Here is a 21,397-nt window from a genome sequence, read left to right as displayed (position 1 = left end):
GACCTGATAAATGAAATGGAGGTATTGAAGAAAACACAATCTGAGGGACGACTGGAAATGGAAACTCTGAGTAAACGAACAGAAACTTCAGAGACAAGTATTTCCAACCGAATACAAGAGATGGAAGAAAGAATCTCGGACTCTGAAGATACTATAGAGGAAATAAACTCACAGATTAAAGAACTAAACAAATCTAACAAATTCTTAACACAAAACATTCAGGAAATCTGGGACACCATGAAAAGACCAAACCTAAGAATAATTGGGGTAGAAGAAGGAGAAGAATTACAACTCAAAGGCCCAGAAACATATTCAACAAAATTATAGAAGAAAACTTCCCCAACCTAAAGAAGGATGTTCCTATGAAGGTACAAGAAGCCTACAGAACACCAAATAGACTGGATCAAAAGAAAGCATCCCCACGCCATATAATAATCAAAACACAAAACATACAGAATAAAGAACAGATATTAAGAGCTGCAAAGGAAAAAGGTCAAGTAACATATAAAGGGAAACCTATCAGAATTACACCTGATTTCTCAATGGAAACCATGAAAGCCAGAAGAGCTTGGATAGATGTGCTACAGACACTTAGGGAACATGGATGCAAGCCTAGACTATTATACCCAGCAAAGCTTGCATTCACCATTGATGGAGAAAACAAGATATTCCAGGACAAAAACAGATTTAAACAATACGCAGCCACAAATCCAGCCTTGCAGAAAGTAATAGAAGGAAAATCACAAACCAAGGAGTCCAACAACGCCGACAATAACTCAGGCATCTAGCGACCCTTCACCAGCACAACTAGAAGAAGGGAAACACACAAACTCTACTACTAAAAATGACTGAAGTTAACAACCACTGGTCATTAATATCACTTAATATCAATGGACTCAATTCACCTATAAAAAGGCACAGGCTAAGAGACTGGATACGAAAACAGAATCCAACATTTTGCTGTTTACAAGAAACACACCTCAACCACAAAGACAGGCACCTACTCAGAGTAAAGGGTTGGGAAAAGGTTTATCAAGCAAATGGCCCTAAGAAACAAGCGGGTGTGGCCATACTAATTTCCAACAAAGTTGACTTCAAACTAAAATCAATCAGAAGAGATGGAAAGGGACACTTTATACTCATAACAGGAAAAATCCTTCAGAATGAAGTCTCAATCCTGAATATCTATGCCCCTAATATAAAAGCTCCCACTTATGTAAAAGAAACACTTCTAGAACTCAAGGCAGCCATCAAACCACACACACTAATAGTTGGAGACTTCAACACTCCTCTCTCACCAATGGACAGGTCAATCAGACAGAAACCTAACAGAGAATTGAAAGACTTAATGGAGGTAATGAACCAAATGGACTTAACAGACATCTATAGAACATTCCACCCAAATAGGAAAGAATATACCTTCTTCTCTGCGGCTCATGGAACCTTTTCGAAAATTGACCATATACTTGGTAACAAAGCAAACTTCCACAGTTACAAAAAATATTAGTAACCACCTGTGTCTTATCGGATCACCATGGATTAAAATTAGAATTCAACAACAATGCTACCCCCCAGAAGGCCCACAAACTCATGGAAACTGAACAGTCAACTACTGACCCACACCTGGGTCAAGGAAGAAATAAAGAAAGAAATTAAGTCTTTCTTGAATTTAATGAAAACAAAGACACAACATACTCAAACCTATGGGACACAATGAAAGCAGTGCTAAGAGGAAAGTTCATAGCACTAAGTGCCCACTTAAAGAAAACGGAGAAAGCACTCATTGGTGACTTAACAGCACACCTGAAAGCTCTGGAAAAAAAAGAAGCAGACTCACCTAGGAGAAGTAGAAGACTGGAAATAATCAAACTGAGGGCAGAAATCAACAAAATAGAAACACAGAAAACAATCCAAAGAATCAATGAAACAAGAAGCTGGTTCTTGGAGAAAATCAACAAGATTGACAAACCCTTAGCCAAACTAATCAAACGGCAGAGGGAGAACACGCAAATTAACAAGATCAGAAATGAAAAGGGGGACATAACCACAGACACAGAGGAAATTCAGAAAATCATTAGATCTTACTACAAAAGCCTGTATGCCACAAAATTGGAAAATGTAAAAGAAATGGACAGTTTTTTAGATAAATACCATATACCAAAGTTAAACCAGGACCAGGTAAATGCTCTAAATCGTCCTGTTAGTCGCGAAGAATTAGAAACTGTTATCAGAAACCTCCCTACCAAAAAGAGCCCAGGACCAGATGGTTTCAATGCGGAATTCTACCAGAACTTCCAAGAAGACCTAATACCTATACTCCTTAAGGTATTTCATAATATAGAAACACAAGAGTCACTGCCAAATTCCTTCTATGAAGCTACAGTTACCCTGATACCTAAACCACACAAAGACTCAACCAAGAAAGAGAATTACAGGCCAATCTCACTCATGAACATTGACGCAAAAATTCTCAATAAAATACTGGCAAACCGAATCCAAGAACACATTAGAAAAATTATCCATTACGATCAAGTAGGCTTCATCCCAGAGATGCAGGGCTGGTTCAACATACAAAAATCTATTAATGTAATCCATCATATAAACAAACTGAAGGAAAAAAAACCATATGGTCATCTCATTAGATGCTGAAAAAGCATTTGACAAAATTCAGCACCCTTTTATGATAAAGGTCTTGGAGAGATTAGGGATACAAGGGTCATTCCTAAATATAATAAAAGCTATTTACAGCAAGCCGACAGCTAACATCAAATTAAACGGAGAGAAACTCAAGGCTATCCCACTAAATTCAGGAACACGACAAGGCTGTCCACTCTCTCCTTATCTCTTCAATATAGTGCTTGAAGTTCTAGCAATAGCAATAAGACAACATAAGGGAATCAAGGGGATTCAATTTGGAAAGGAAGAAGTTAAACTTTCATTATTTGCAGATGATATGATAGTATACATAAGCGACCCCAAAAACTCCACCAAAGAACTCCTACAGCTGATAAACTCCTTCAGTAACGTGGCAGGATACAAGATCAACTCCAAAAAAATCAGTCGCCCTCCTATACACAAAGGATAAGGAAGCAGAGAGGGAAATCAGAGAAGTATCACCTTTCACAATAGCCACAAATAGCATAAGATATCTGGGAGTATCGCTAACCAAGGAAGTGAAGGATTTATTTGACAAGAACTTTAAGTCTTTGAAGAAAGAAATTGAAGAGGATACCAGAAAATGGAAGGATCTCCCCTGCTCGTGGATTGGGAGGATCAACATAGTAAAAATGGCAATTCTACCAAAAGCAATCTATAGATTCAATGCAATCCCAATCAAGGTCCCATTAAAATTCTTCACAGAGATTGAGAGGACAATAATCAACTTTATATGGAAAAACAAGAAACCCAGGATAGCCAAAAAAATCTTATACAATAAAGGTACTTCTGGAGGCATTACCATCCCTGACTTCAAACTCTATTACAGAGCTACAGTATTGAAAACGGCTTGGTATTGGCATAAGAACAGAGAAGTTGACCAATGGAATCGTATAGAAGACCCGGATCTTAAACCACAAACCTATGAACACCTGATTTTTGATAAAGGAGCCAAAAGTACACAATGGAAGAAAGAGGGCATCTTCAACAAATGGTGCTGGCATAACTGGATGTCAACCTGTAGAAGAATGAAAGTAGATCCATATCTATCACCATGCACAAAACTCAAGTCCAAATGGATTAAAGACCTCAATATTAATTTGAACACATTGAGCTTGATAGAGGAGAAAGTGGGAAGTACTCTACAACAAATGGGCACAGGGAACCGTTTCCTATGCATAACCCCAGCTGCACAGACTTTAAGGGCAACATTGAATAAATGGGACCTCCTGAAGTTGAGCAGCTTCTGTAAAGCAAAGGACATTGTCACTAAGACACAAAGGCAGCCTACTGACTGGGAAAAGATCTTCACCAACCCTGCAACTGACAAAGGTCTGATCTCTAAAATATATAAGGAACTCAAGAGACTAGACGGTAAAATCCCAATTAACCCAATTAAAAAATGGGGCGCTGAACTGAACAGAGAATTCTCAACAGAAGAAGTTCGAATGGCCAAAAGACACTTAAGGTCATGCTCAACCTCCCTAGCTATCAGGGAAATGCAAATCAAAACAACTTTGAGATATCATCTTACACCTGTCAGATTGGCTAAAATCCAAAACACCAATAATAACCTTTGCTGGAGAGGTTGTGGGGTAAGGGGCACACTCATCCATTGCTGGTGGGAATGCAAACTTGTGCAACCACTTTGGAAAGCAGTGTGGCGGTTTCTCAGGAAATTCGGGATCAACCTACCCCAGGACCCAGCAATTCCACTATTGGGAATCTACCCAAGAGATGCCCAATCATACAACAAAAGCATATGCTCATCTATGTTCATAGCAGCATTATTTGTAATAGCCAGATCCTGGAGACAGCCTAGATGCCCTTCAGTGGAAGAATGGATGAAGAAACTGTGGAATATATACATGCTAGAATACTACTCAGCGGTAAAAAACAATGACATCTTGAATTTTGCAGGAAAATGGATGGAAATAGAAAACACTATTCTGAGTGAGGTAACCCAGACCCATAAAGATGAACATGGGATGTACTCACTCATATTCGGTTTCTAGCCATGATTAAAGGACATCGAGCCTATAAGTTTGGGATCCTTGAGAAGATAATAAGAAGGTGAACTCCCAAAAAAGATATAGTAATCCTCCTGGATATTGGAAGTAGACACGATCGCCAAGCAAAATTGGGAACTTGAGGGTTGGGCAAGACTGGGCCAAGGGAAGATGGGGAGAGAAAAGTGTGAAGGGGAGAGCGGGGGGAGCTCGGAGGAATGGGGTGCTTGGGATATAGGAAGGGTGGATATGAGAGCAGGGAAGCATATATCTTAATTTAAAGGAGCTACCTGAGGGTTGTCAAGAGACTTGACCCTAGAGGGGTTCCCAGGTTTCCAGGGAGACGCCCCCAGTTAGCTCCTTGGGCAGCTGAGGAGAGGGAGCCTGAAAAGGCCAGTTCCTATAGCCATACTGATGAATTTCTTGCATATCACCATAGAACCTCCACCTGACGATAGATGAAGAAAATGACAGAGCCCCACCTTGGAGCACCGGACTGAGCTCCCAAGGTCCTGATGAGGAGCAGAAGGAGAGAGAACATGAGAAAGAAAGTCAGGACCGTGAGGGAACCTCCAGCTGGCGACAGATGGGGAAGGTGACTGAGCCCCACATTGGAGCACTGGACTGAGCTCCCAAGGTCCCGATGAGGAGCAGAAGGAGCAAGAACATGAGGGAGAAAGTCAGGAACGAGAGGGGTGCGTTCACTCATGGAGACGGTGGGACAGAACTAATGGGAGATCACCAACTCCAGTTGGAATGGGACTGATGGATCATGCGACCAAACCCGTCTCTCTGAGTGTGGCCAACAGCGGGGGCTGACTGAGAAGCAAAGGACAATGGCTCTGGGCTCTGATTGTTCTTCATGGACGGGCTCTGTGGGAGCCTTCTCAGCTTGGTCGATCACCTTCCTGGACCTGGGGGGAGTTGGGAGGACCTTGGTCTTAGCATAGAGTGGGGAACCCTGATGGCTCCTTGGCCTTGAGAGGGAGGGAGGGGAGGTATGGGTGGAGGGGAGGGGAGGGAAGGGAGAGAAGGAGGGGAGAGAAGGGGGGAGAAGGAGGGGAGGGAGGGGGGAGGAGGAGGGAAGGAGATGGAAATTTTTAAATATAAAAAAAAATAAAAGTATAAAAAAAATATTTTAAATGGTCATGTGTTTATCTTAGTATAGCTAAATATGTATAAATAAAATATAACTTTTATATCAAAAAAAAAAAAAAGAAAGACTCTGGCAGATCCCAACCTGATGAAAAGGGACATTTATAACAACAAAAACAGATGACATTTGAATATATTGTCATCTGTACAGGAAGCTCTGGTGCTTATTTTGAAATGTAAAAACTACATTCACAATATCTGACACAATGTGAGAAAGATTTATTTACAGCTCAGAGTTTCTGGGGGTTTCAGGTCACCCTGGTAGGGAAGGTCTGCTAGACCAGCTTAACTCATAACCACAGGAGCATAGGACAAGGGATGCTCACATGACTGCAGACCAGGAAACAGAGGCCAAGTAAAACCTTTAAAGGCTGGTATTAACCTGATTCCCAGATAGGACCACTTCCTAAAGATTACAGAGCTTGCCAAAACGTTCTCAGGAGAGAACAAGCAAACACAAGACACATGTCAAATTCAAACCATAACAAAGTGACTTATTCATTGCTCTTTAAAGATCAGCTTGTCTTGCTTCCAAAAACATTTCAAACAGGCACATAGCCATTCCAAAATCATCAAATCCTAGCCACTTGGCACAGTTCTGTACTTTCTAGTAACTTACACTGCCCTAGTATACCACTAAACACAAGATGTCCAGGATGCTCATGCCATGGCATCTCTCATGAAGGCCCAGGCTCCTCTGGAACAAGCACACATGCAATCTGGTGAGCAGCTGAGAGCCTAAGCAAGGGACAGGGTCTATTGCCTGGCACCGGGTATCCAGTAGTTATTTCAGTACTTTTTTTGCAAAGTAGCCAAACTAAATTTTATTTGAACCCCATTTGGACCTCTTGAAATTTATATTTGGAACAATGGCCTTGAAAACCTGAGACGATTCTTCAGGGAACAAGAGCATAGAATAGAGGGCAGAACAGACAGCTCCACATTTCCTACCACATCCTGAGAATAACCCTATTTTCAAAACCCTCCTCATTGAGCACATCCCTTGTGGCTACAAAAACAAGCTACATTCTTGAAACATTGCTATTCCCTTGCTTTTTCTGCCGTCTTACTCTAATATTTGACACCATTGTTAACGCCTTCCCTAGGTTGGCAATATTGTCTCCAAATATCAAACAATAAGGCCTCAGATAATAAAGGCAATTCCCAGCTGATTTCTCAGAATTATCATAAAGCTTAAATGAGAATGTATGAAAAAAAAGTCTTCTAAAACAGAAAACATCACAGAAATCTAAGTTACAAGACTTATTATGGATTAATAGTAAGCAAAGCCCAGAGGAAATTATTACTGAAAATGTTATGCTTTAATTTCTGGGGATAAATGAATGTATTATGAAGCTGCCATACTTCTGAATTAAAGATACATTCAGAAAAACTGAAGCTTTATTCATAATTTGAATTGCTTCCAGAATATGGTCCCAAGTTATTTGCTTTTGTCAAAATCATCTACACATATTAAACACTGTAGATATATAGAAAGTTCATTAGAGTCAAGTTGTATGTTCCTCAATTTTGTTTGTAGATGAATGTTTGCATCACAAAGCCCATGCGTATTCAAAGGACTCTATGATGTAAGGAAAACCAATTATGCTAAATTCCAACCCCAATCAGGTCTACAAGTGAGTAAATTCACGTAAGACCACAAGGGATATGTCACCATGAAGCAGAAGTGCAGCAGCAGAACAAAGCAAGCTAGATACCTATCACTACCTCAGTTTTAACAAGGTCAAACCCATACAGGAACCACTCCTTCCCATCCTTTCAAACTGTTGGACCCACCCTCTACACTCACGATTAAAAACAGGTATACAACTTTCTGAGCTAAATAAACCAAGGTCAAAACCTGGGCAAGTCCGAAGATAAGAACAGTATCACATATTCCAAAGTCAAGATAATAAGTAAACTTGATGACTGGATAGCAGCACAGCTAATAAAGATCATTTTGAGGAAATTTTTGAATAACATTAAAGTTAGTGTTTATGTTTCAATGCACAGAAATGAAAAGAAAAAGCCCTGTAATGGCACACTTGGCTGCTCTGTTGGGAGGAGAAAGAGTAAATGACAGAACACAAGCCTATCAAGGTTAAAGTCCTAGGTTTGTCTCCACCATAAACAAACAATCCTTGTCAGTCTGTGTCCCCTGCTTCCCCCAGCACACACACACACATATATAAACACACACACACACACACACACACACACTTCAAACCAGACGTTCCTTCTCCACTTCTCCATTTTTGCCATTACTTACCATTTTTCCTAAAAGAGTTTCCTGTGATACCCTAAAAGAGAGTTTCCTGTGATACCCTAAAAGAGAGTTTCCTGTGATACCCTAAAAGAGTTTCCTGTGATACCTTAAAAGAGTTTCCTGTGACACGTTTTGGCAGAGTAGAAGAAAGCCATCTAGGAAATGAATCTATTGGTAAAATATCCCTTATGTTTCATGACACATCCTCCTTTGGATTTAATTACAGCTTGCCTTGGATGCATAATCCAGTGGTACTTCTGGGCATTCCTCCCTCCCAATCCATTGATAAGTGGCTGGTGTGCTCTGAGTGTTGCCAGGACTCTCTGTTTCAACAAGCCTCTGGAAATAAAGACCAACAGCAGCAGGAAAGACTGCTGGAGAAAGGCATGCTCTGCTCTGCTCAGGAAAGAGTCCTTAGGAAGAACAATTCTCCACTCACATTTCCATATGGGTTTACTGGGCCCTAACATCTCGACACGTTCAGAATACAGCAGTGAATTTCATTTAAAACGGAGAAAGATAAAAGGCTCTGACCTCACGTTGATATGAGGTTGACTTGCCGGAACTCTCTTGAGCAGCTGGGAGCTTCCCACTGCCATGAGCACTGGGCACCCCTTCACTGGCGTACCTGTCAGCTAAGTATCCATGAGCCTACAAACTAGTGCTTCACAAAACTACAAATGTAATCTATTTGATAGTTTTTTCACTATTCTTATAAATTATTTAACATTGTTACTAGCAGCTCTTCCATTGTTGCATATGCTATGAAAATTGCCAATGTATGAATAAATGTTTCAGGACAGTTGTACACTTTTTTTTAATCAGACCGAAATGTCATATGCTAAGCTTATCAATGATTACAGCATCGGAGCATTGTATCCTGCTTAACGGGAAGCTCTTCAGAGTAACAAACTTAGGAATAAAACCACCTGTGTTTTTACACAAGTTTTATGTTTTATGATTTTTATGCTTAAATCTTTTATTTCTCTGACATTCACCTGGATATAAATAAAGAACTAGAAATAATATCCATTGTTTATTATGATCTCCCTAAACACATATGTTGAAGGAAAAAAATGTTTCGCAGTATTGATTTGAGGCTCAGCATCATTATCTAATTCTAGGTCCATTTCAGGTGTATTCCTGAACAATATTTTATTCCATAGACATGTTTTCCTGTTTCTTCTTCTGTAGCGAGAAGTTTAAATTATTTGGTCCCAATGTTTAAATTACTGCAGTTTGATAACGTCTCTAGCAACCAGCAAACTCAGCTGCCCTCCATAGCTTAACTACCTTTAAATTCCCCAGCAATTGTTCTCACAATTGATTCTTATACTATGCTTTTAAATCTCTCCCCACAAAAAAAGCATTAAAATTCCTGTTGTTTCTTGAATTGGAATTGCACCTACTAAATAGATTAATTTATGCAGAACTGTCCTATTTCTATACTGGATATTATTTCAACATCTTCCATTCAAAGTAGTTCTTCAAAGCTACAATCGAGTTTTCAAATTTTCCGTATATTTGACTTCCTCATTTTTCATGTCAAGTTTATCATGAGAATTACAACATTTTGACTTTCATAAGAATTCCATTTCGGCTCATGACTTTAACTCCAGCACTGTGAAAGAAAAGACAGAGATCTCAGAGTTTGAGGCCAGTCTGGTCTGCATAGTGAGTTCCATGACTACATAGAGAGACCTTGACTCAAAAAACACGAAAACAAAATAAAAATAAAAAGTTAGCTGGCAGTGGTGGTGGTGCTCCTCTTTAATTCCAATACTCAGGAAGCAGAGATGGGAGGATCTCTATGAGTTTGAGGCCAGCCTGGTCTACAGAGCGTGTTCTAGAACAGGCTTCAAAAGCTACAGAGAAACCCTGTCTCAAAAAATCAAAAAAAAGAAAAGAAAAAATTTCAATCATCCTGTGTGAGGCAACCCAACCCCAAAAGACAAATATGATATGTACTCACTCATTTAAATATGGATATTAGCTGTTAAGTAAGAGATAATCATGCTGCAATCCATAGACCTTGAGAGGCTCTAGGGGAAATACATAGATCTCCTGGGAAGGGGAAACAGAGTAGATTTTGTGGGTAGACTAGGGGCAGATAGGAATGGGAACAAGAGGAATCAGGTAGGGGACTAAGGGAGAAAGTATGGCAAAAGATGACAGTAATTGGGAGGACTTTGGGGAGCAATGTAGAAAACTAGTGCATTGGAAGCTTCCTGAAACCCTGGAGGGTTACGCTAGAGAGGATTCCTAGTAATGAAGGACATGGAGCCTGAACCAGTCATCTTCTGTAAGGAGGCAAGGTACCTAGTGGTAGGACTAGGACACCAACTCGGCCACAAAACCTTCAACCTACAACTTGTCCTGCTACCAAAAAGTTCTGGGGCAATGGTGCCATAGAGCTTGTGGGAGTGGCCAACCAAAGACTGGTCTAACTTGAGGACTGGGCCACAAGAGGGAGCCCGTGCCTGACACTGCCTGGATGGCCAGGAACCAGAATCTGGATGGCCCAGAGACCTAGGGTAGAAACAAACACTACTAACCATAGATAGATATATTAGATAAATATGAGGGGGGGGGAGAATATCAATGAAATGATTGCTGATGGACTGGAGCCTAGCCCAAACATCATCAGAAAGGCTTCCTCCGCGGATGGATAGATAGATAGAAAGATAGATAGATAGATAGATGATAGACAGATGATAGATAGATAGATAGATAGAATCAATGAAATAATTCCTAATGATAGTCTGATATACTCATAAATTGGAGCCTAGCTTATTTAAAAGGAAAAGCTTGCCTGTGCGTAGAGTCATACTCAGCCACGCAATGCATGACATAGTGATATACGGTCACAGGACCCCTGGGCTGGCTAGGTGTTTTTGCCTGATTGCTCGTGGGCTACAGGGCAGGGGTGTGGGGGTGGAGGAGATGGGGGTTTAGAATAATGCTTGAATCCTAACAGTAACACATGAACTAGGGAAGCCTTTCCCCTCAGAGTTAAAACACATGAATTGAGGAAATCTTTCTCCTCAGAGCTGTAACACTTACAAGGAGTAGGACCACTGTTGCTCAGTTCTGCCCACTTTTTAAAAAGAGTGTGCCCTTGATTCCCTCCGTGATCTAACTAAACCCTCTCCTGTACCATCTACAACTGTGCCTTGACTTTTGGGAACATAAGAACCTAAAGTGATCCTGGGGTAGAGACCAGAGAAAACTAGAGATTTCCCCATAACATAGATTGGTAAGTTCTCACTCATCTTTCATTTCCCCTATATTTTCTAAATATTTATTTAATTATGAAGAGAGTGTCATTCCCTTAGAGACAAACCAATATTAAACAGTATCAAGCCTGCACTCTGTGGCAGAACATTTACCAAGAACAGGGCATCAAGACTCCAGTTTCTCTACAGATACACACTTGAGTTTTGCTGTGCAGTTACTATTATCCTTTCCCACCAAGCAGAAATGTGCTTAGAGATAATAACTTCATTAGAAGTGACTATAGGGAGGAAAAAAAAACACATGACTGAGTGGAGTCCTGTATGAATGTGTGTTGTTGAGTCGAAAAGTAGCCATGCCAAGGACTCCAAAACCTGAGACCTATGGGAAACCAGCAAAGCTGTTACCCAAATGGTACAGGCTGAAGAGAAATGGCAAAGTTTTCATCAACCACCAACAACTGATTAATATATGCAAACTAGCTTCCTGTTCCTGAATGTTTACAGCCTGGCACTGCTCCCTTAGAGAGACCTCCTGCTGAGATTAGCAAGTCCTTCCCAAGGTGCTGTACTAATAAACACACAGAGCTCCCACTTAGGAGCCTCACTGTGCGAGTGTCTGTCCTTCATTCCCGCACTACCCCTGCTGGTCCAAGGCAGGGTTCCAGCACCAAAGCCTCAAAGTGCATGGCTCCTGGCATCATTTATGGGTCTACGAAGCAGCTTCTAGTCCATGTAGCCACAATGCCTGTTGTTCACAGAAGACAGCAGAGTCTGCGTGTTAGACAGGCAGAGAAAGATGATGCTGTCGGATAGTCCAGAGTAGGAATAACTGGATCGCCTGTGAGCTGTCCCAGGGAAGAAATGCAGACACAGAGAGTGTGACACCCTGGACATGGTTTGGGGTTTACACTCTGCATAAAGTAAGTTCTTCCATCAAACCATGGACAAAGGGACAAATATGCAACAAAAGCCCTCTGAAATGCAAACCTCCATGAATTCCAAACCTGAACTTACAGCAGCTCTGTCCACTGACAACTGACCAGGTAACCATCAATTCCCAGGGGCCTCAGGCGACCATAGAAGGAGTGAGTTTTGATACCTACAAATTCTTCACCTCCCAAGGCAGACACATGGGCTGGTACACTGATAATGCTCCTTTGTCTCCTGAGTCCTTTCATTGGCATTCATCATGAATACTTGCTTCCTATTAGCGTGCTTCAGAATTTCAATTACACAACTAAATATGCACAACACATCAGGTCAAGAGTTATGGAAAGAAAAGAGGAAAACCAAAGCACAGCAGAGACAATCCTGAAGCTGAGCTTTCAGACACAAGAGAAATCAACTGTCTAAAGTTAATGCTCCCTTGGCAATCTAAACATCACTTCTCTGGACATGGGGGTCACATGAGAGTTTTATTAGGTTCACAATAGTGAAAACACACACATTCAAGTCATCAGTCATATTCATCAGGGCACATTCTGCCTTAAAAAAAAAGTTTTACAAACTCAGAAGTAACATGAACTGTAACTTTGTATGGAACTTAATTGTGATCCTGCACCACCTATTGGAACTCAGTCCAAATCTCCAGGCCCTTACCACTCTGAACACTCTCTAGCAGAGTCCACTGAAGCTATCATTCTAAACACACTTCAGATCCATGACAAGAGAACATGTAAGGTCCACAAAGATGCTCAATACGCATCTGCAGAGGATGCTGCAAGAGGCACAAGTTCCAAGGCTCCCCAAGTTCACCCCATAAAATAGAGAGAAAATGATGCTAGTCTGGGGATCAGGAGTCCCTCTTTGGACTTCCCAGACACCTACCACCTGTGTAGCTTCAAAAAAGAAATTAATCCTACTGGGCTCAAGGCCATACAGAAGAAGGCAGTCCCACCAGATGTCTTGAAGACTACCCAGTGGGCTGGAGAGATGGCTCAGTGGTTAAGAGCATTGCCTGTTCTTCCAAAGGTCCTGAGTTCAATTCCCGGCAACCACATGGTGGCTCACAACCATCTGTAATGAGGTCTGGTGCCCTCTTCTGGCCTGCAGACATACACACAGACAAAATATTGTATATATAATAAATAAATAAATATTTTTTTAAAAAAAGACTACCCAGAGGAGGAGGAGGTCAATTCAGGCATCTTTGGTGAAGGCTAATATTCACTGTCAACTTGATTGGACTTAAAATAGCCATGAAAACAAATCTCTGAGTGTGTCTATGCAGGTGTTTCCAGAAAAGCTTAATGGAAAAGAGTAAATTCACCCTGAGTGTGGGTAACATCATCTCATGTGCTGGAGACTGAAGCAAAAGGAGGAAGTGAACTAAGCATCTGTGTGCCCCTCTCCTTGCTTCCTGACAATGAAGACAAAGTGATCGCAGCCTCACTCTCCTGCCGCCATGTCTTCCTCACCTTAATCAACTGTAGCCCTTCAAACTATAAACCAAATTATACCCTTCCTTCCTTCCTTCCTTGAGTTGCTCCAAGGCAGGTGTCTTACTGTTCTACTGCAGTGATGAAACAACATGAACAAGGTAATTTATAAAAGGAATATATTTAGTTAATTTTATAATATATATAATTTAATTTTATAATAAATATAAAATGTTTAATTGGAGACTTGCTTACAGTTTACGAGGATTAGTCCATGAACACCATGGTAGAAGGCAAAGCGGCAGGTAGGTACACACGGCACTGGGGCAGTAGCTAACAGCTCACATCTGATCCACAAGTTCAGGAACGACAAAGACACTGAGTCCGGCATGGGCTTTTGAGACCTCATAGCCCACCATGAGCAACACATTTCTTCCAACAACACCACACATCCTAATCCTTCCCAAACAGTTTCAATAACTGGGGATGAAGCATTCAAATATGTGAACCCGCCAGGTTGTAGTGGCGCACGCCTTTAATCCCAGCATTCAGGAGGCAGAGGCAGGCGGATCTCTATGAGTTGGAGGCTAGCCTGGTCCACATAACAAGTTCCAGGACAGCCAAAGCTACACAGAGAAACCCTGTCTCGAAAAACAAAAAACAAAACAAAACATCAACTGTGTGTGCCCATAGAGGTCATTCTCATTCAAGCCACCATAGAAGGTTTTGGTCCAGAAATGAGAAAGTATCTAACACACCCGCCCTCAACTCTTCTGTAGAAATGTAGTGGTGAAGTGTGCTGGAGGTTTCCCACTTGATCTGGAATTAACTAAAGCCCAAATGGTTGGGCACACCTGTGAGAGCTTTTTTTCTCAATTAAATCATTAAATGGGAAGACCCACTTCTAATTCAGATCTCTGAGGTGGGAAGATACACATTTAATCTAGACCTTTTCAAGTGGGAAAATCCACCTTTAATTCTGACCACACCTTCTGCTGGTAATCTATATTAAGGACATGCAAGAAGGAATTGCTTGGTCTCACTCTCACTAGCAAGCCAATTCCTTTATTGGCATTAGCGCCTACTTCCTCAGGATTCCAGTGTATACTGAGGACAAGCAGAAACATCCATCTTCCTGGACTGAAGGATGACTGGATTCTCAGGATTTCCATTGGTAGACAACCATTGTTGAACTAGTTGGAACACAGACTGTAAGCCATTCTAATAAATCCCCTTTATATATGTGTCTGTCTGTCTGTCTGTGTATGTGTCCTCTAGAGAACCCTGACTAATACAACACCAAATCCAGAAGGTGACTAGAACTTGTTCTGACATCTGAACAGACAAATATCTGCCCTTCTTCTGCTCTTTGGGGCGCACAACTCTACAGAGTGGACTAAATCTTTCTGCTATAGCAACCAGCACTAAAGCAAAGAAAGAAGAGTAATTTTCTACCATAAGTCTATTAGTAATAAAAGAGATTCCCTTCATATGTGAGGAAATACTCCAGCAACTCAGCTAATGAGGATAGCACGAGAAAAGGTATTTTTGTGACTATACATAGCAAAACTTTTAAGTAAGACCTTGTGGTGGTTTGAATAGGAATGGTCCCCATAGACTCGTGTTTGAATGCTTGGCCCATAGGGGGTGGCATTATTAGGTGATGTGGTCTTGTTGGAGTAGGTGTGACTTTGTTGGAGAAAGTGTATCACTGAGGGTGGGCTCTGAGTTCTCTGATGCTCAAGTCACGCCCAGTGTAGCAGTTTCTTTCTGTTGCTTGTGGATCCGGATGTAGAACTCTCTTAGCTCCTTCTTCTGCACATGTCTGCCTGCATGCCACCATACTTCCTGCCATAATGATAATGGACTAATCCGCTGAGCCAATCCCAGTTAAATGTTTTTCTTTATAAGAGTTGTGGTGGTCATGGTGTCTCTTTTACAGCAATAAAATCCTAACTGAGATAGACATAAAGAACATATTTGAAAAAAGTTAAGGAGAATATAGCCAAGTCCCCAATACCTTCACCATATGTTAAAACTGCTAGCTTTTATAGTGTGAAACCAGTCAGAGTGGGGATGAGACCCTGGTATCTCTATGTTTCCTTGTGGTTCTCTGTTTAGTTCTGGGATTGTACTCAGCCTCCCGCATGATAGAAGAGTTCCGCCTCAGCGGCATCTCAGCAGGATGTGAGCCACAGGCACTGGGATAGGACATCTTTCTCTCCTCTCAAGTCTGTATGAGGAGCTGAGGACAGAGCACAGCAAAGCTCCCTGCCTAGAAAGCAAACCTGATGAGACCAGCTCTGGGAGACCTCAAATATCCTCCTTAGTGTCGATGTGAGGCACTGGAGACCCTGTGACATGAACACACCAGCTGAGCTGAGCCAGCACCCCTAAGCACGGCTCCACACGGCCCCATGTGTCCTTCTGAGAGAAAGCCAACAGTTTCTTAGAAAGATATAAGCAGGAAAATGAATATGTTTCCTATTTTTCCTCTGTGGATAAAAGCTGTAAGTTCACTTTATCTGAATAAAAAGAAGCCCAAATGTCTACCACTGCTCCCCTCCAGGCTTCCCCGGCTTAAATCGGCTTTGGATACTTTGTTTAGTTTTATTTGAAAGCAAACTTCTGACAGAGAGGGATAGAGTAGAATTATACTTTTAAATTCACTAGAATAAATGCATATTTATTCAATAGGCTTAAAGAAAAAATTTACTCAAGAAACTCAAAAAGAAAACCAAACACTGCTGACATTTTTAAAATAATATTAAATAAAAGAAACATTTTAAAGTATAAATTCAGAGAGTCGGGGTAAAGGCATAAATGACATAAATGACATTTAAAGATTACTCTATTTTAAATAGCATTTTTACATAAAGGGGGTAAAGGCTAACAGTATCCTCCCTCCAGCAGCCTCTGAATCCAGGCTCTGCTGCTTGGTCTCTGTGCCTTATCACACTTGTGTGTCATGGGACATTGTGGTGGAGTGTGGATGGTGAGTGCCAATTCCGAACTACACATATGAACTGACTTCATCTGTGTGACACTTAGCTACTCTCTGCTTCCTTCCTGCTTTCTAACACTGAGGACATTAGTACCTACCTCCTGGGTGGAGACTGGAACCTCTGTGGACTTGCTTGTGGGACTGCAAAATCAGACAGCCACCATATGGAAACTGTACAGACGTGCCTGCAAAATAGAACACAACATTATCATATGGTCCAACAGTTCCACATTGCAATGTGTGGACACAAAGACTAAAAGCAGGGACATAATGTGCTGTTATGGTCATATTTTATCTAAAACAGACAAAAACAGAAGCAAAATAAAAGTCCATCAGAAGATGCAAAGAAAATAAAATGTATTGTATATACAGAATGAAGCATTCACCAGCCAAGAAAGTGAAACTGCCAATACATGCTACAATATGGATGACCTTGAAAATACTATGCCAAGTGAAATGATGCACTTATGAAAAGACAAACACTGCGTAATTCCACTTAGGTAAGGTACTAACATTAGTTGCATTCACAGGGATAGAAACCAGGACAGCGGCTGCCATGGGTCAGGTGGGGAAGGAATGGGAAGCTAATGCTTGATGGATGCAAAGGGTCAGTTTAGGATGACTGAGTTGGATGGTGAGAAAGAGACACAACAGTGTGATGCACTAAATACAACTATATACATATATATATACATACACACACACACACACACACACACACTATACTTAATACTATACTATTTCACCATGACAGAATCACTGTACGTCAGGATTAACAAACATGTGCCAGGAACTGCATGGCTTTGAGGTTACCCTGACTGGGGCAACGGGAAATGAAGAATGGCAGAAGTACAGAAAAGCTAGGGTCATGTGGGCCATACACTATAATGGAGAAGTACCAACATCCATGAAACCCAGCACAATTACACTGAACGAAGGCAGGTCAGCTAGTTCCAGTAGGGGGTCTCTTTAAGGGAGCAGTCTCAGGTGGCACATCATCTGGGAGGATGAAGCCATAGTTGACACTTTCTGCATAGACTGTCAACATCCATACTCAGACCTCTCAGTCTGACCGGGAATGGAGGACCTTATCATTCCCATGGGACTGAGGCATTAGGGTGCTTGACTTGGCTATGCTCATGTCAATAATATACATTGATTTAGTATTTCACCCATCCCCACACATGTAAATTGTGACTATATGCTAGCACACAGTAGAGAGTCCCATGATACCAGCTCCTGTCTTACTCGCCTGCCTCTCTGACTCCCTGAAGTCCTTACTGGAAAGCTAGTCAAAGACTGATCCTCCGCCTCTGAGCTGTATGTCTTCTTTGAGGAGACACTTTCATCTCTGAGCTTCTTTGTCAGGAAAACACCTTTTCATGTAAACATCCACTGTGGGGGAGTGAAGACAAAGAAGCCACATATCTCCACACTATAAGGCTGGCTACAGAGAACACTGATTGCCTTACATTGTTTCCTAAATAGCTTGCTAACAATCATCTCAAAAACAGGCTCGTAGGCTAAGGCTATCATACAGATCTGACAGGAGGAAGGAAAGAAGAAAGCTCTCTGCTCTTATAAACATGCTTTTACTTGACAGCAAGCAAGAGATTATGTTACGTCTATTGTTTTTTGTTTTTCCCCACAAGACACAGTTTCTCTGTGTTGCCTTGGCTGCCCTAGAACTTTCTCTGGAGACTATGCTGGCCTTGAACTCACAAAGATCCTCCTGCTTCTGCCACTTGTGTTTTAGGATTAAAGGCGTGCATCACCACCACCTGGTTTCTACTGATTTTTAAAGATATTTTATTATAAAATTCCCAAAAAAGAATGAAAATAGGGCTCAAGCAGACCAGTCCCCAGGTAGCCAGCAGCACTCTGAATTTTCACCTTTATACACTATAAATCTAAACTTTAAAGCAAAATTAATTTTAAAATTCTAAATTGATGTACGGTTCTTCACAGACTACTGCCTCTGCCTATCACCCCACACTCCCTCCTCCTCTTTGCCCAGTGAATGCTACAACTCTCCTGTCTACTTGCTTCCTTCCTTCCCCTACAACTTCCTCCTAAACAAGGGACCACAAATCCAAGTGCCTAATCACAAATCTGATAACCTGGAAGACCCCAAATATAAGGACAAATATAGTGAATGGCTAACCTCAAGTAATAAGGTAAGTACCAGTCTCTAAATTCAAATACAAACATACTCATCTAGAGCTTGTATTTGTTTATAAACATAAAAAACTGTGCTTCGTATATCTAAATTGTACAATACTAAGTATGCTTTCCTATGTAGGACCTTCGCAGTTGTGTGTCTGTGAGTGTCTATGTGTGTGTAAAACATAAAACTTCCTTTTTGATGACCCAAGAAGTTTTCTCTGCTAATGAGATTCATTTCCTTGTAGTACTTCTCACCTGTGGCAAATCTGCCACATCTAATTTGTTTTAAAAGGAATTTTTAATCACCCAATCAATCAAGCCCTTGACCTTCAGCCTTCACAGACACTTCAGTGCGGCCAAGATCAGCACTGAAAATTCCTGCTGCAACACCTCTGTTGTCCTCAAGCTCCAGAACGACCACGACAAGAATGTAATTTGAGCAAGCCCTCTGACAGATGAAAAATAGTGCATAGAGTCCTGAAATTGGCTTTTGCCAGCACTAATAAAAGGATCTACATTATCACTAAGTAATAACTTTGTCTCCACTGGGGTTTAAAGGCTTAGAAACAATTTAAGTTTCTATACAGTGAAATCTTAAAAACCAGTTTATTTTGGAGTTTAAATCATTTATCTTCTTCATGAAGAGATGAGGAGTCAGGAGCCTTCCCACTCTCACCACCCTCCAAACATGCACTCTTAGCCATGAGGGTGGCCGTTCTTCCTGCTTCGTCGGCAGGAGAGGAGGAAGCTTGAGCCTTGCCTAGGCCAAAGCCTCATGAATCAGTCACTTGGGTGCATACACAGACCCACATTCCTCCCACTAAGATGAAAAGCACCTCTCTCCTGCTGATCCCAACCAGTACCAGCTGCCTTCATTCACAAGAAGAAACAGACTTAGCATCTCTACAGAGCTCCTTAAACATTCTCCACCCACAACCCCTTTGCACCAGAAAAAATTTACTGTCCTGGATATATAGTACATAAAACAGATACACAAATCAAATATTTACTGATAATAAATTACTACAAATGTATTTTTGGAGTATTTCTTAGTATATACATAATTTCACTATGTATTATATAAATAAATTTGCATAATAATGGAATGGATGTGCTTATTATTTTTACATAAAGAATTCAATCTTGCATGAAAGTTTAATCCTCCATGACACATATGTAGGGCTTTAATGTTTTCAGAGTTGACAGATATTTTGATTTTATAAGTATCAATACTGGGTATGACACTTCACACAAATATACAGTAAACCATGGTAAAAGCATACTTAGCACCACTTCATAAATTGCTAAAATTACGTCTTAATACCGGGCCAAAATATGGAAAGATCTTTTATGAAACTTAGTAAGCAAATCAAACTATTTTTTAAATCATATATTCAAATACAATACAAATCAAATATAAACTAACTTAATCATGCTGAAGAATGAAGGTAGAAAATATTCTTTTTTCCCATAATTAAAACATTTGATTTCAATGAGGGCAGAAAAATTTGTAGGCACAGTAAAAACAAGGCAAACAGAAACAACAACCACAGCAGGGCAATGTGTATGCTCAGAACCAAGGAGGCAGTAAGGTCGTATGACACAGTGTAGGTGAGTGGGACCAGAAGTACTAGGGATTTAGTACAGATTGGACTTTGCTTTAATTTTTGGTTTCTGAATTTTCAAAAACTGCTGCTGCTGCCAAAGCCTTCAGAAGCCCCAGGGGCAGTTGCCTGACCTGACATGGCATCACTGTATTCTGGAACTTACACTGAAACAATCACCTCCAATGTCTCATCCAGCTGTTGGAACAGTGAACACCTGGTCTTCACTCCGCTGTCCTGAACGGATTTTCACACTGTTGCCAGTGGCTTTCTATGTGTTACACAGTAGCCACCTCTGTGCTTACCTCACTTGAACTCTGCAGAATCCTAATACCAGTTGTGCCTTCTTCAAAAGTGGGCCTGCTCTGGTGTTCAAGGTCTCTGAAACATTTCGACTCCATCTCCTTCAAAGACCTGTCCTTCAGCCATCCCTCTCCGGGTTCTCTCACTGGCTATATTCTAGTCTCTGCACACCCTTTTTTTGTTTTTGTTTTCGGGGTTTTTTTTTTTTTTTTTTTTTTTTGGTCTAAACTATCCTCAAATATCATGAGTCTGAAATGCCAATAACATGAAAGTTCCTCAAGGCTTTCAATTCAGTCCAGCATACCTTGGAGCTTCAGCTCACATATGCATTCATGTGTGGGGCGTCTACATGCGGATGTCACTTGGGGATCTTCTACTTGGTGAATCCCTAACCTTGTTAATTTACCAACTGGGAGAATGCTCCTGACAACCATCTTGGCACTCCACCCTGAAAACTGGGAGATGCTCCCAACAACCACCTGGGCACTCTACCCTGAAAACTGGGAGTCATCATTAGTCTCCCCTCTTTCCTTCAACTCCACTGCTGCTGGCTCAGACCATCATTGTTACCTTGATTAGCAGATCATACCATCAGTGCAGGCCTCTGCTGCCAATCAACAC

At 41.1% G+C, this 21,397-nt stretch overlaps 1 protein-coding gene across 3 annotated transcripts in view; it reads right to left on the bottom strand.

Moving 5' to 3' along the window:
* Fars2 (phenylalanyl-tRNA synthetase 2, mitochondrial) overlaps positions 1 to 21,397 on the bottom strand; it is a 373,884-nt gene that overhangs the window by 333,473 nt on the left and 19,014 nt on the right. For all 3 annotated transcript variants that reach the window (XM_038333514.1, XM_038333513.1, XM_038333512.1), the window contains exon 2: positions 16,802 to 16,888. The gene's annotated coding sequence lies outside the window, so the exon portion shown is untranslated. The remainder of the gene's footprint in view (positions 1 to 16,801; positions 16,889 to 21,397) is intronic.

Source organism: Arvicola amphibius, chromosome 6 (genome assembly GCF_903992535.2).
Source record: "Arvicola amphibius chromosome 6, mArvAmp1.2, whole genome shotgun sequence".
Classification (NCBI taxonomy): Eukaryota; Metazoa; Chordata; class Mammalia; order Rodentia; family Cricetidae; genus Arvicola; species Arvicola amphibius.
The sequence above is the reverse complement of the archived record's forward strand: the minus strand, read 5'-3'. Positions and strand labels throughout refer to the sequence as shown.